The sequence below is a fragment of the Chelonia mydas genome, chromosome 10 (genome assembly GCF_015237465.2).
Source record: "Chelonia mydas isolate rCheMyd1 chromosome 10, rCheMyd1.pri.v2, whole genome shotgun sequence".
Lineage (NCBI taxonomy): Eukaryota > Metazoa > Chordata > Testudines > Cheloniidae > Chelonia > Chelonia mydas.
The window spans coordinates 5,390,437-5,403,188 of NC_051250.2; the positions used below are offsets into that span (position 1 = coordinate 5,390,437).

The window sequence follows — 12,752 nt, forward strand, 5'->3', positions numbered from 1 at the left end:
AGCAGGGGAAATATTTTGAGTTGGGATCCACAAAGGCGTCTAAGGCTATGTCTATACTTAAAACACTACAGAGCCACCGCTATAGCACTTCAGTGTAGACACTCATTACAGCAACAAGAAGGGTTCTCCCATTGCTGTAGTTAATCCACCTCCCCATGAGGTGGTAGCTAGGTCAATGGAAGAATTGTTCCATCAACGTAGCACTGTCTATGCCGGGGATTAGGTCAATCTAACTATATATCTCAGGGGTGTGGATTTTTCACACCGCAAGAGACATAGCTAGACCAATGTAACTTTTCAGCATAGACCAGTCCTAGGTGCTCAGCTCTCATTAAATTACAATGGCAGTGAGGTATCTAACTTCTACCGCCCCTTTACAAACCCAAGCCTGAACATTTGCTTGGAGAGTGCGAGCACACCGAAGGCGCTAGTTTAACACAAATAAATCACTGGACATTAATAACCTTACCATTTCTGGAAAAAAAAATTCTCTCGCCTTTGTTAAATTTACAGATTAAATGGCGTACACGATAAATACTTTTTTTAAAAAGTAATATTTACATGGCAAACTAAAGAATAAGAAACTAGAAACAAGACACTGATCTAAATACCAGCAGCAACTGGGGATGAAGAAAATGACGTTGTCATCCATTAGTAATGCTAATTTATCATGTAAATTTATACTCTGCAATCGTGGCATTTTAGGCAAGAAATCCAGGCCTCGAGTCAGTTCAGTTTTAACAAGTGACAACAAATGCCACTAATCCCACAATATTTAGAAACATTCGGGGTCTCTTACACAGGAAACCCAAGTCCCCATATTGTGTGCCGACCCATCCTCGTTGTCTTGTGTTCCAAGTTAGGGCTAAAACTTCAGTCTCACCTCAGTACAGCGATCCCTCAGGCCCCCACTGCATACTGATACTTCTGGGAACGAAAGGGTCGCATTGTTGACCCACCTGCTCCTGTTTGCTTCGGTTGGATCTAGTCAAATTTCAGCAGCTGCATGGCCAGCACAATGAACGCCATTGTTATCTCCTCGGCATGGCAGGGGATGGATCCAAATTTAAAAAAATAAAATCAAGTGAGCTGCCAATGGCATGGATTTCAGTGGCTGCACTTGCCTCACACGCGTTGAAAATGTCTGTTAAATACTCCTAACTCGATGCAGCAAAATAAGTCGTTTTGCATTTGCTGAAAGATCTACTTGGGAAAAAGAACATTAAGAGCATCCCTCTCCCCCCCCTTCCACTTTTGATTTCTCTGCTTTCTGCAGAGATTTTTCTTTTCCAAAATTACGTACAACTGTTTGTCCATAAGCATAAACTTTCTGCTAGGAAACCTAGTTTACTTTAACAGATCTCCAGTGCTAAAAACATTTGTTGCTTGAAATGAGAACCACTTAATTCCTGTACATGTGCAATTTTTCATGAAAGACCATGCAATTTGGCAGGAACATCTGACATATCGTAGAAAACATTATGGGTACTTACTGTATAAAATGTCAATTTGGGATGAATGGTCTCCAAAATGCTCTGAAGCAATGTCATTAAGGCTCCCTATAGAGGGTATTATTTCTAATGGAATATAGATTATATGGTGTTATATCATTAAGGCTTCCAATTTTGGCTTTATATTGTTATTTACTAATAAATGCCTGATGAGAAAAACAGCAGAGTTATCAACAACGATGAGCCTAAAACATATTAGTGGATACAGAACAAGGCAATTCTGAAAATTTGCCATGCAACCCTTGGAATTCATACATTCTACTTCTCTTTGGACCTAGTCCATTTTATGAGGTGCAACATAGGTCCAACAGCATGGAATAGCCATTGGGGGCAGGTGGGAAGAACAGGGCTGGGAGAAGACACTGAAGTTGCACAAACAACAGCTGAGAAAATTACAGCCTGATCCAAAGCCCACTTATGACTACAGAAAGATTTCCACTACTTAAGCCCTTATTTACCTCCTATATGATTTTTTTTAAATGTGGGATTTTTTTATATATAATGACAAAGATCTAATTATATTATATATAATCAAGTTATTTTTAAAGTGACTCATCACTAACATGACCCTGAAAACTACATAAAATAATTCAGCTGTCGAGGGCAGGAATTGTCCCTTCATTTGTGTTTGTACAGACCCTGGCACAATGGACCCCTCACCTCCCACATCCTTGCTGGGTCTTTTGGATGCTACCATAAAAACTAGAACTGGTCAAACACATGTTTTTTCTCCAAACAATTTTGAACACAAAGATTTTGTTTAAAAAATTTTATTTCCCCCCCGCTGGAAAATTTAAAAACAAAACAAAAAATTTCAATTCTAATTAAAATTTTAATTTCTGTTTTTGAAAATAGAAATGAAAAATCCAAGTCAAAATAAAAGGAAATTTCCCATATTCAGAGAAACTCCTTTTTTTTCCCTGGGAAAATCTGTCAGTCAAAAAAATTTCGACCAGCTATAATAGCAGCAAAAGTCAGAAGAGTTTATTTGCATTTTCTCACTTTTCTTCCTAATTCATGAGACAAGGTATACTGGTATACTACTGTCTGGTTTTGTACATATATATATATATACACACACACACACACATACATATATACATTACAATGTGTGTGTATAGTGAATACACACACAACACACACACACATACTTCATAGATTTCTCCTTGTCAAACTGCACAAACAAGAGTTGTGAAACAGTGCCGCTATCTTCCTATGAATATTAGGTTGTCTATACTACAGACTTTGGTTAACACAAGTTACGTCAGCATAAACCCACTTCTGTTTGTGTATCGCTTGTGCATACTTGGCTCCTTGAGTCAGCACTATGCATTCTTACCAGGAGTGCTTGTGTTGATGCACAGTGCGGTGCACTATGGGAAGATGTCCCACAGTGCAGTTCACTATCGTCTGGTGCACTCTCTTTTGGGAAATTTTGGAAATGCATGGGACCAAGGGGTCAAGTTCCCATCATGCAACTTTCTCCATCCCGTAAGGCCATCCTTATTCCATAATTTTTGTGCCTTTTCTTTAAATTCCCACAAAACCATGTGGCACTTCTCGCTGTTCACCATCTGACAGAAGCATGGTGCCCACAAAGCTCTACACTACTGTCACGAATATTGCAAACACAGAAACAAAGATCCTCCGGTATCTGCAGAGCCACAGAAAGAACTGCAACAATGGAGGACATGATGATTTTGTGGAGGACAGATTGCTGTGGGACATAGCAAAAAACCGACTCAAGCCTGTTGGTGGCATTCACAGAGCAGCTGCAGAAGGTAGAGCACCACTTGTGAGCATGAAAAACGAGCACTGACTGGGTGGAATGGATCGTCATGCGGGTCTGGGACAATGAGCAGTGGCTGCAGAACTTGCGGTTGCAAAAGGCCACCGCCACAACCCTGGATTTGCGCGCTGAGCTCACCCCAGCCCTCCAGATCAGGGACACCAAAACGACAGCAGCACTGACAGTTCAGAAGTGAGTGGTGATCGCTCTGTGCAAGCTTGGCTGGTCAGGGAAGGTGCACGGCGTTCACCTCTTTATGAGCACAGGACCCTTCAGAAGGCTGCAGATAGACATTCTTTCCCGAGTGGCAGATTACCATTGACGATATTGAAATGCCGTTAGTGACTGTAGGGCCCCAGACTACCCTTTGGCTCCTGAAGCCGTACACCACCACTTCAGCAGTACCAAGGAAAGATTCAACCACCAGCTCAGCAGTGCAGAATGACCAATAAATCTGTGTTTGGTAGACTGAACGTCAACCTAACTTCATAGTGTAAACCAGCCTCTATGCATCACAGCCATTGGCTGTCAAAGTAAAGATACTCAACATGGACTTACTCAGAATGGAATTAAATTAACCAATTCTGAGCCTCTCCTCTATCTCCCTGAACATTTATTATGACATACTTTACATTATATATTTTTGACACCTGTCAAAAATAAAAAATATTGTGCTAATGATTATGATGTATTATGAATAAGGGCCCCAGGCTGCGAACACTTATTGCCTACTACCATGAAATCATAGGACTGGAAGGGACCTCAACAGGTCATCTAGTCCAGCCCCCTTACTCATGGCAGGACTAAGTACTATCTAAACCAATCAATGGATTCAACCCTGGCAGTAAGCAAAAAGCCCGACAGGTAGCGTTTGCATTATTGGCAGGCAGCGTGTCCCAGTGGACTGTCAGGAGACTTGTGTTGTATTTCCAGCAAGTCATTTCACCTCTCTGACTTCCATTTCTCCTCTCACCTTCTGTCTGTCTTGGCTATTGAGATTGTAAACGTGAAAATATGGAAAAAGTTATAAGACGCAGAAAACTTTAAATACAGTTAAATACTTAAATAATAAACTGATCCTAACTTTAGATTATATAAAGATAAGTCTTTCAAAAAAAAAACAAAAAAACAACAGAAATGCTTCCATTAAAATAATAAAAAAAAAAGACAGCCTGAAATTGCTTAAGAAGTGCTCACTACCTAATTTTAATATTTGCATAAATCCATCATCACTTTGGTCATTCGGAGCAAAAACATTGTCCTATGATAGTGAAGACTACATCTATAGTAGAAAAAAAATGTTTTTTTAAACGTTAGCTATTAACACAAAATGATAACGTCACTGTGTTGAAAATTGCAATTGCCATTTTTATACGTGTTAGCTAGTCGAGGCAAGTCCAAAGGGGGAGCCTAGGGTTACCTCAAACAGTTAACAGTTGTTGAAACTAAAAATGGCCTTGGGCCTACACTATGGGTGAAATCCTGGCACTGCTGAAGTCAGTGTTAAAACTACCACTGACTTCTATAGGGTCGGGTTTTTAACATGTTATTTAACATGTGTTTTAGCTACCATTTGCTTAAAAAAACAAAAACAAAAAAAACCTGTGAAGACAAGACCAACGTGGATATTATTCTCAACAGTAGGAAAGATTTCCCAGCAGCACAACAGAGAACAAAAAGTAAAACAGGGGTGCAGAGAGGTGCATCACGAACATCAAATAGTGCAGGATCACTCAGGTATCATGCAATTTCAATAATAAAAAGAGAGCAAAATTTAGATCAAAATGGCAAAAGCCAATACCACATGAGGTATAAATACCTGAGAAGGGTTTGGTGAATTGCTTTTCACCCGTGTCCAGCAGAACTTTTCTTATACAATATTTACAGATTCTAACCCCTCAGAAACAGTGTGCTCTCCCAAGTTACAGCTGCAAGACGCTCAGCATTCCCTCAGCATCTCACCACCCGAAGCTGCTTTCTTCTTCTTCTCTTCCAAAATATCAACAGAGTCATAAAAGGGATAAAGACTCACTCAGCACATTGTTAAACCTTCCAATCACCGCCAAAAAAATATACACACAACACACAGAAAAAGGCAAAGAAAAATCAACACTTTCAAGTTAGTGTGTCAGTTTAAAAGGCTTCCAGGGTTCCCAATGGAAAGTATTCCTGTCAATTCCTAGTGGAAATTCCCGATCTCCATACAATTAGATGAGTTATAAACATGACAAAGCCTGATAAAAATGCCACAGATTCAGCCCCAAACTCCCCTTCTCCAATAGCCACAGCAATGCGCTATTATGAATTTGAAGCTTGATTTACAAAAGGTTACTTCACACTCGTGGTCATGGAGCCATGAGTTTCTGATTTAAAAAAATAAGTTCAGTGCAGCAATATTTCACAAAATTTCATTCAAATGCATTTTTCCAAACCATTGCTTGCACCACTGAGCTCTGAGAAAATCGACTCACTTTTAATGGAAGACATTCTTGTATATTTTTTCTTTGTATTTTATTGGAGCCCCTTGCACATGTAAATTGCATATTACATCTAGAAACAACAGATGGCCACAAAGTTTACAGTATGGATCCATTTCAGAGATGTTTAACCTTGCATCTCTATGCATCCACTGTATTGCGTTTCTGCCACACAAGAGAGACAAGGTATTCTTTCAACTCTGATTGATTTTTGTACATGTTCAAAAGTGCTAGGTCTCAGCAATAATTCTTCCTCTTCACCTGATGAAAGGGAGAAGGTCTCAACTTTAAGAGTTTTAAAAACATTAAAGAGCAGCAAGAATACTTTACTATAAAACCACAAAAGAGAACTGCTTTTATTTTCTAACATGTAAGCATCACACAGAAAGGTGCTGGTGCGCATAAACCCAGAGGCAAACCTTTAATCTGACAGCAAGAGAAATAAGGAAGACAGAGTAATATCAACTAAAACTTTGGAAAAGGGCAACATTGGGGGGGTGGTTAATACTTTGCAATTCCATAGTGCCTTTCATCACAAAGCCATTTACTAATATTAATGAGGTAAGTCTCTCCCAGAGGGAGATAAGTTCTTATTTTCATTTCACAGGTATGAAAACTGACCCACTGAATGGTTAAGAACAGACTTGCCTAAGATCAGACATTAATTCAGGGGAAGAGTCAATTATACAACCCAGGAGTTCTCACTCCCATTCCTCTGCTCTAAGCAATAAGAACACAGGTTGCGAGACCTAACATTTGATCTATTCTTTTCTCATTTATATTCATCACTACAACATAATTCTAGGGGCCCAATCCTGCAATGCTTATGCACATACTTATTGTAATCACATTAATAGTCCCATGGAAGTCCATAGGACTTCTCATAGCAGTTCCATTTGGCATGGTAAGTATTTGCAGAGGCTTCTCAAAAAAGATAAATATATGCGGGGGACTGAGGGGGGAATAGATTCTGATTTTAACTCTATTTAACACAAGTGTCCACTCCCAGTCTTAACTTTGTGTTGCACCAATTTTCTTATTTAACATGTTCCTGATTTCTCTTGTTTGCACTAAGAGATAACAACCTGGCGATATTTAACATTTCTGTAGCTGAGAGAATAGTTCTTGATGTTGTTGAAAGATTTTAGAATGTTATCAATAACTTTTGTTCTTAAAGTATAAACCACATGGAAAAAAAATTTTGCATAAAAACTTTTAAAAGCTTCCAAGTGCTCTCCAGGGTAGTCATTAGAAACTACTTAGGTAACAAGAGGGCGATATTACTGAGTTAATGCAGCATTAAATTAGCCCTCTTAGGTAGAACTTTAAGTGACAGAGGAATTAGTTGGGAAGATTTTTTATTTTATTTTTTAAATAGTGAAGTTAATGGATTTCCTGTTTTTAGCTCTGTGGGCGGCTGTCATTGTGAGGGATCAGTATATACTGTATTTAATTACTACATCTTAAAGAAACTAAAATAATTTCATCTATGTTAGTATGATCTCACTAGTATTCGGTGCCTGCCTAGTGCGGCCACCACTGTAACTAGAATATTAAAATGTTACTACTTTCCAATGGAGTATGTTCCATTTGCATGGATGCTTTCTTGTGATCCATAGCAGCTCCTAATACTGCTTCCTAATCAGAAGAAAAGGATAGTCTAGTGGATAGGGCACTAGTCTGGGCCTCAGGAGACCTTGATTCAATCCCCAACTCAGCCACAGACTTTGACCTTAAGCGAGTCATTTAATCAACCGTGTGCCTCGGTTCCCCATCTAAAATAGGGACGATGTTTCCCTTACACAGCCCATAAGTTCTCTCCCACAGCTGTGCAGCAGAGAAAATGTGGTTTCTGCTCCAAAGAGATTAAGACAAGACAACAATTTGGTGTAACAACCTGATGCTAGGACTGAGGGGGGAAATGAGGGTAACAGTGATAGGAACAAACATTTGCTAGCTACATACACTAGCTGCATGCACAACTTGCTGGTGTTCTATAGGTACAAACAAACCATAGTTACTCATGAAGACAGCACATTTAAACCCTAACTCCTGATCCAGTTCTCAATTCAGACCAAGGGGCTACTCCCAGCTTCAGAGCTCTGGATTGGCTGTATAAACAAGCTGTCCCTGCGAACGACTCTCCCCTCAAGGAGGCAGTGTCATTGGGGTCATATCTGACAGTCCCTAGCAGAGATGAATGCTGTTGACTGTAGAACACCCTAATGGAGAACGAGCCAGAATCTTGCCACTTTCACGACGCAAGACCCAGGTGTTTACACAGGACTTTCCTCCATAACACAGGTAAAGTATAACATCTTGAAACCAGCCAACTGAGAAGGAGGTCACAGGGGATGGGAAATAAAGTCACAAAGGAAGAAGAGTTTTGAGCCATTTCCCACCCCCCAGTGAAATGAATGAAGCCGTAGCTACATTTAAACCTTTGCCAGGCACAGATTAGACAAATGCTGGCTGGCTTGGCAGAAAAACGATAGGTTTGAATGAGAAGAGCATGGGGCATGTTGCAGAGTTCCATAGATAAAGCAGCACACACAGAAGAAAGCATGAATACAGAAGTCTAGAGAGGGAATAGTGAGTTGGAGGCATGGGAACAGAGAAGTGGGTTGGGACAGAAAGGAAGGCGAGGGACAGAAGATTGAACTTGATACACAAGAGACCACTGGAGGGACCAAGAGAGGAGAGTAAACCAATGAATCAGACAATACTATGTTCTCTATTAGGGCTAGCAGTCATAGAATCATAGAATCATAGAATATCAGGGTTGGAAGGGACCTCAGGAGGTCATCTAGTCCAACTCCCTGCTCAAAGCAGGACCAATCCCCAATCAAATCATCCCAGCCAAGGCTTTGTCAAGCCTGACCTTAAAAACTTCCAAGGAAGGAGATTCCACCACCTCCCTAGGTAACGCATTCCAGTGTTTCACCACCCTCCTAGTGAAAAAGTTTTTCCTAATATCCAACCTAAACCTCCCCCACTGCAACTTGAGACCATTACTCCTTGTCCTGTCCTCTTCTACCACTGAGAATAGTCTAGAACCATCCTCTCTGGAACCACCTCTCAGGTAGTTGAAAGTAGCTATCAAATCCCCCCTCATTCTTCTCTTCTGCAGACTAAACAATCCCAGTTCCCTCAGCCTCTCCTCACAAGTCATGTGTTCCAGACCCCTAATCATTTTTGTTGCCCTTCGCTGGACTCTCTCCAATTTATCCACATCCTTCTTGTAGTGTGGGGCCCAAAACTGGCCACAGTACTCCAGATGAGGCCTCACCAATGTCGAATAGAGGGGAACGATCACGTCCCTCGATCTGCTCGCTATGCCCCTACTTATACATCCCAAAATGCCATTGGCCTTCTTGGCAACAAGGGCACACTGCTGACTCATATCCAGCTCCTCGTCCACTGTAACCCCTAGGTCCTTTTCCGCAGAACTGCTGCCTAGCCATTCGGTCCCTAGTCTGTAGCTGTGCATTGGGTTCTTCCGTCCTAAGTGCAGGACCCTGCACTTATCCTTATTGAACCTCATCAGGTTTCTTTTGGCCCAATCCTCCAATTTGTCTAGGTCCCTCTGTATCCTATCCCTACCCTCCAGCGTATCTACCACTCCTCCCAGTTTAGTATCACCTGCAAATTTGCTGAGAGTGCAATCCACACCATCCTCCAGATCATTTATGAAGATATTGAACAAAACCGGCCCCAGGACCGACCCCTGGGGCACTCCACTTGACACCGGCTGCCAACTAGACATGGAGCCATTGATCACTACCCGTTGAGCCCGACAATCTAGCCAACTTTCTACCCACTTTATAGTGCACTCATCCAGCCCATACTTCTTTAACTTGCTGACAAGAATACTGTGGGAGACCGTGTCAAAAGCTTTGCTAAAGTCAAGAAACAATACATCCACTGCTTTCCCTTCATCCACAGAATCAGTAATCTCATCATAGAAGGCGATTAGATTAGTCAGGCATGGGGATAGGAGCCCCTGAGTCCCTGTAACTCCACCACTTCCTTTTTAAGAAAAAAAGATAGTTACAGTAAGGGTTTAAAAACAAAGATATTGGAAGGGCTATAAACCCTCCTGCTTCAGGGCATAAACCTATCTCTAACTGATGGGGGTCTGGAGGAAATATCCCTATGGAATCAATACCCTGCCTAAGACAGGGCTCCCTGCACCTTCCTCCTGAAGCAGCAGGTACTGGCCACTGTCAGACAAGGCTAGATAGAGCATTGGTCTGGTCCAGTTTGGCAGTTGCTATGCTCTTCTATGGTGAGGTTCATATATATCACATGTCTATATAGTACACATGTACACACAGACGGAGAAAAATCAACAACTGGATTCCCCATAGCTCAGGAAAACAAAACAGAGGCAATGAGCATTCGTAATTATGAAAAATCCTAAGGCACTCAGGCTCTTGGAAAGTAAATCCCTTCCAGGGTGTAATTATTTGCCCCAATTATCCTTTCCGCACTGATCTCTTTGAACTGATAATTATATAACCAAGAGCCAGATAAAGTTTTCTGGTAAATTTTGTATCTGGAAGCACACATTGATTACACAAAATGAACATGTTAATGGCATAACGAAGACAGGCAGGCAAAGTGCACGTAATGATTTGTGTTAGGGTTCCAAGAAAAATTAAGTACAAGCAGACCTTAGCCAAAAGACAAGGATGGTGGATAACAGTGGACATGCTACGTACCAATGCAGGACAAAAGGGACCTGCGGAGGAGTGGATTACTGAGTGTTATTTCCACTATTGCTGTGTCAAGGAGAAAAAGTGAAACTTGCTATCGCATGAAACGAGAGTCTCAGCCACTCGATTCTGAGTTGAATTACACAAGGAATTCACAGCCACTACAGGGGATGATACAGCATGGGCACCAGCATCAGAATGATTCTTTGCACTTCTATAGTGCCTGCTCTCCAAGGGTCTCCCAGCAATTTAATGACTGTTGCCTCCCAGTGCCCATATTTGGTACCCACTAATAGAGGGTTAAGCGCAGCCTCGGGACTCATGTGACTTGTCACAGTGGCTCCTCTGACCCCAGAACTCTTGACTCCTAGCCCCCCGTTGTGCCCAATACTCGGCACTTCCTCTTGAACATTTATCTGTGGCTCCTCGGCTTAGAAAGGAGCCCAGTGTATTTTTGCACTGAATGTGCCCTGGATGTACCAAAACGCCACCATTTTAAAACAAAGTGCTTCCTTTTCTCCTCATTTCAGTTTATTTGTCCCACTAAGGGTCTGATCCTGCTTTCACTGAAGCCCATGGCAATGCTCTCACTGACTTCCCTGGAAGCAGGATTGGGCCCCAAGCCATCTTCACGCTGACAGGGCAATCCGACTACTACCTGCTTCCAGCTCCATGACTAGGTTTATGGGGCAGGCTCCCTCCCAGCCCTTGGGTCAGAGCTGAACAAACACACTGCATAAACAACCCACCCACCCCCTCAGCCTGCGAACCAGTGCACGCTCCCGAAGACGCTGGCAGCAATCATGGATGCAGATCTCCCGCACTTAACCTTGGCTTCAGCGGGAGGTCACCTACTGTCAGGATGGGGTCTGCCTGCCAATGCCACTACAGAGAGGAAAGGCAGGGAGCAGACGGGACAGGGCTGGCAGCAAGTGCTGCTTGGGGGCAACAGAGATACTTCATCAAGGTGAATGCCAACTAATAAGCAATACTCATTAAGGGGCAAGAAGATACAATGACCCAATATACGGAGAAGCGAAGGATGGTCTTGTGGCTAACGCACAGGACTGGGAATAAGGAAACTTGGGTTCTGCCCTGGCCGTGCCTAGGCTTCTTGGGGCTGTTACTTCACTGCTCCTCTCTGTGGGGCTTCTCACCACTTTGCAGAAGAAAATCTCATTTGTGTCTATAAAGCCCTTTGAGAAGGTCAGATGGAGGGTGATGCAATGGAGGTAAAGAGGCCTACGCCGTATGGAGAAAGAGTTTTGTGTTTTAAATACTGAAATAGCAAATTTAATACTTAGCTCCTCTGTATTAAGTTCTCTCTTACTGTGTGCATTGCCCCAACCCCCAAATAAGGAGGCCATAACATAAAATTACAATGCCAACTATTTTCCACTCTTCCGAGCAACCTGTTCTACAGACGTTAACTGTCCTTTATGGACATGACCCCTGCAGAACAGTGCCATGCGCCCGCAGAGCTAAATTGCTAAAAACAGGTGTCTGTTGGGTGTTAAATGTATATTCAAACTGCTTTGGCAGCTTAAGAAACCATTAGCAGCTGTTAACATGGCTAACTTGGCAACATGGCCCAACAGCTCAACGGGCCTGTTCTCTTCACCACTTCAAAAACTCTCATTTCCAGCTTGCAGATTTTAAACAAGGAACAAATTAAAACCAACACCACGAAGGCACCTGCAAGACACACTTTGCTAGAAGCAGACCTAAAGCAAGACTGAAAAATAAGAAGCCTGGTATACACAAAGTTCTTCCCCGTGTGTGAGAGATTCTCAGCATCCCTATTAAAACATCATATTTTAGTTTTGTGCAAGCACACACTTCACAATACACATTTGCAAAAGAAGTGCATTTAGCTCCTGAGCCAGCTCCCTGAAGTCAGTGGAGAGACACATTGATCTGAAACGGAGTTGGAGCCGATCCTTAATGTATAGTTTTCTCTGACATACAAAGAAATTTTCTAAAAGTTTTTCGGTTGCCCCAGTGCTCTGGACGGGGATTATGGAAAAACAGCACCTTCTCACTAGTGTGTGTGTGTTTGTGTGTGTTCAGAGTCAGAACTGCTGACTTTACACGCAAAAGTCCTGGTTGTTTTGTTTTTTTTTTTTTTTTTTTTTTTTTTTACTGTTTTCTGCACTAGTTAGTCCACTGAGGGCAATGGGTTTGAATCAGTGAGGGAACAATGCGGCCTGCAGAATGTTTATTATTGTTGAGGACACACTAGAACACAGCTAGGCAC

General features: G+C 42.0%; 1 protein-coding gene across 6 annotated transcripts in view; it reads right to left on the reverse strand.

Moving 5' to 3' along the window:
- Nucleotides 1-12,752, reverse strand: part of LMF1 (lipase maturation factor 1) — a 343,636-nt gene that overhangs the window by 248,189 nt on the left and 82,695 nt on the right. Inside the window, exon 1 of one of the 6 annotated variants that reach the window (XM_043523960.1) lies at nucleotides 884-900. The exons of the other annotated variants lie outside the window; for them this stretch is intronic. The gene's annotated coding sequence lies outside the window, so the exon portion shown is untranslated. Of the gene's footprint in view, nucleotides 1-883; nucleotides 901-12,752 lie in introns of those variants that run through there. 6 annotated transcript variants of the gene reach the window in all.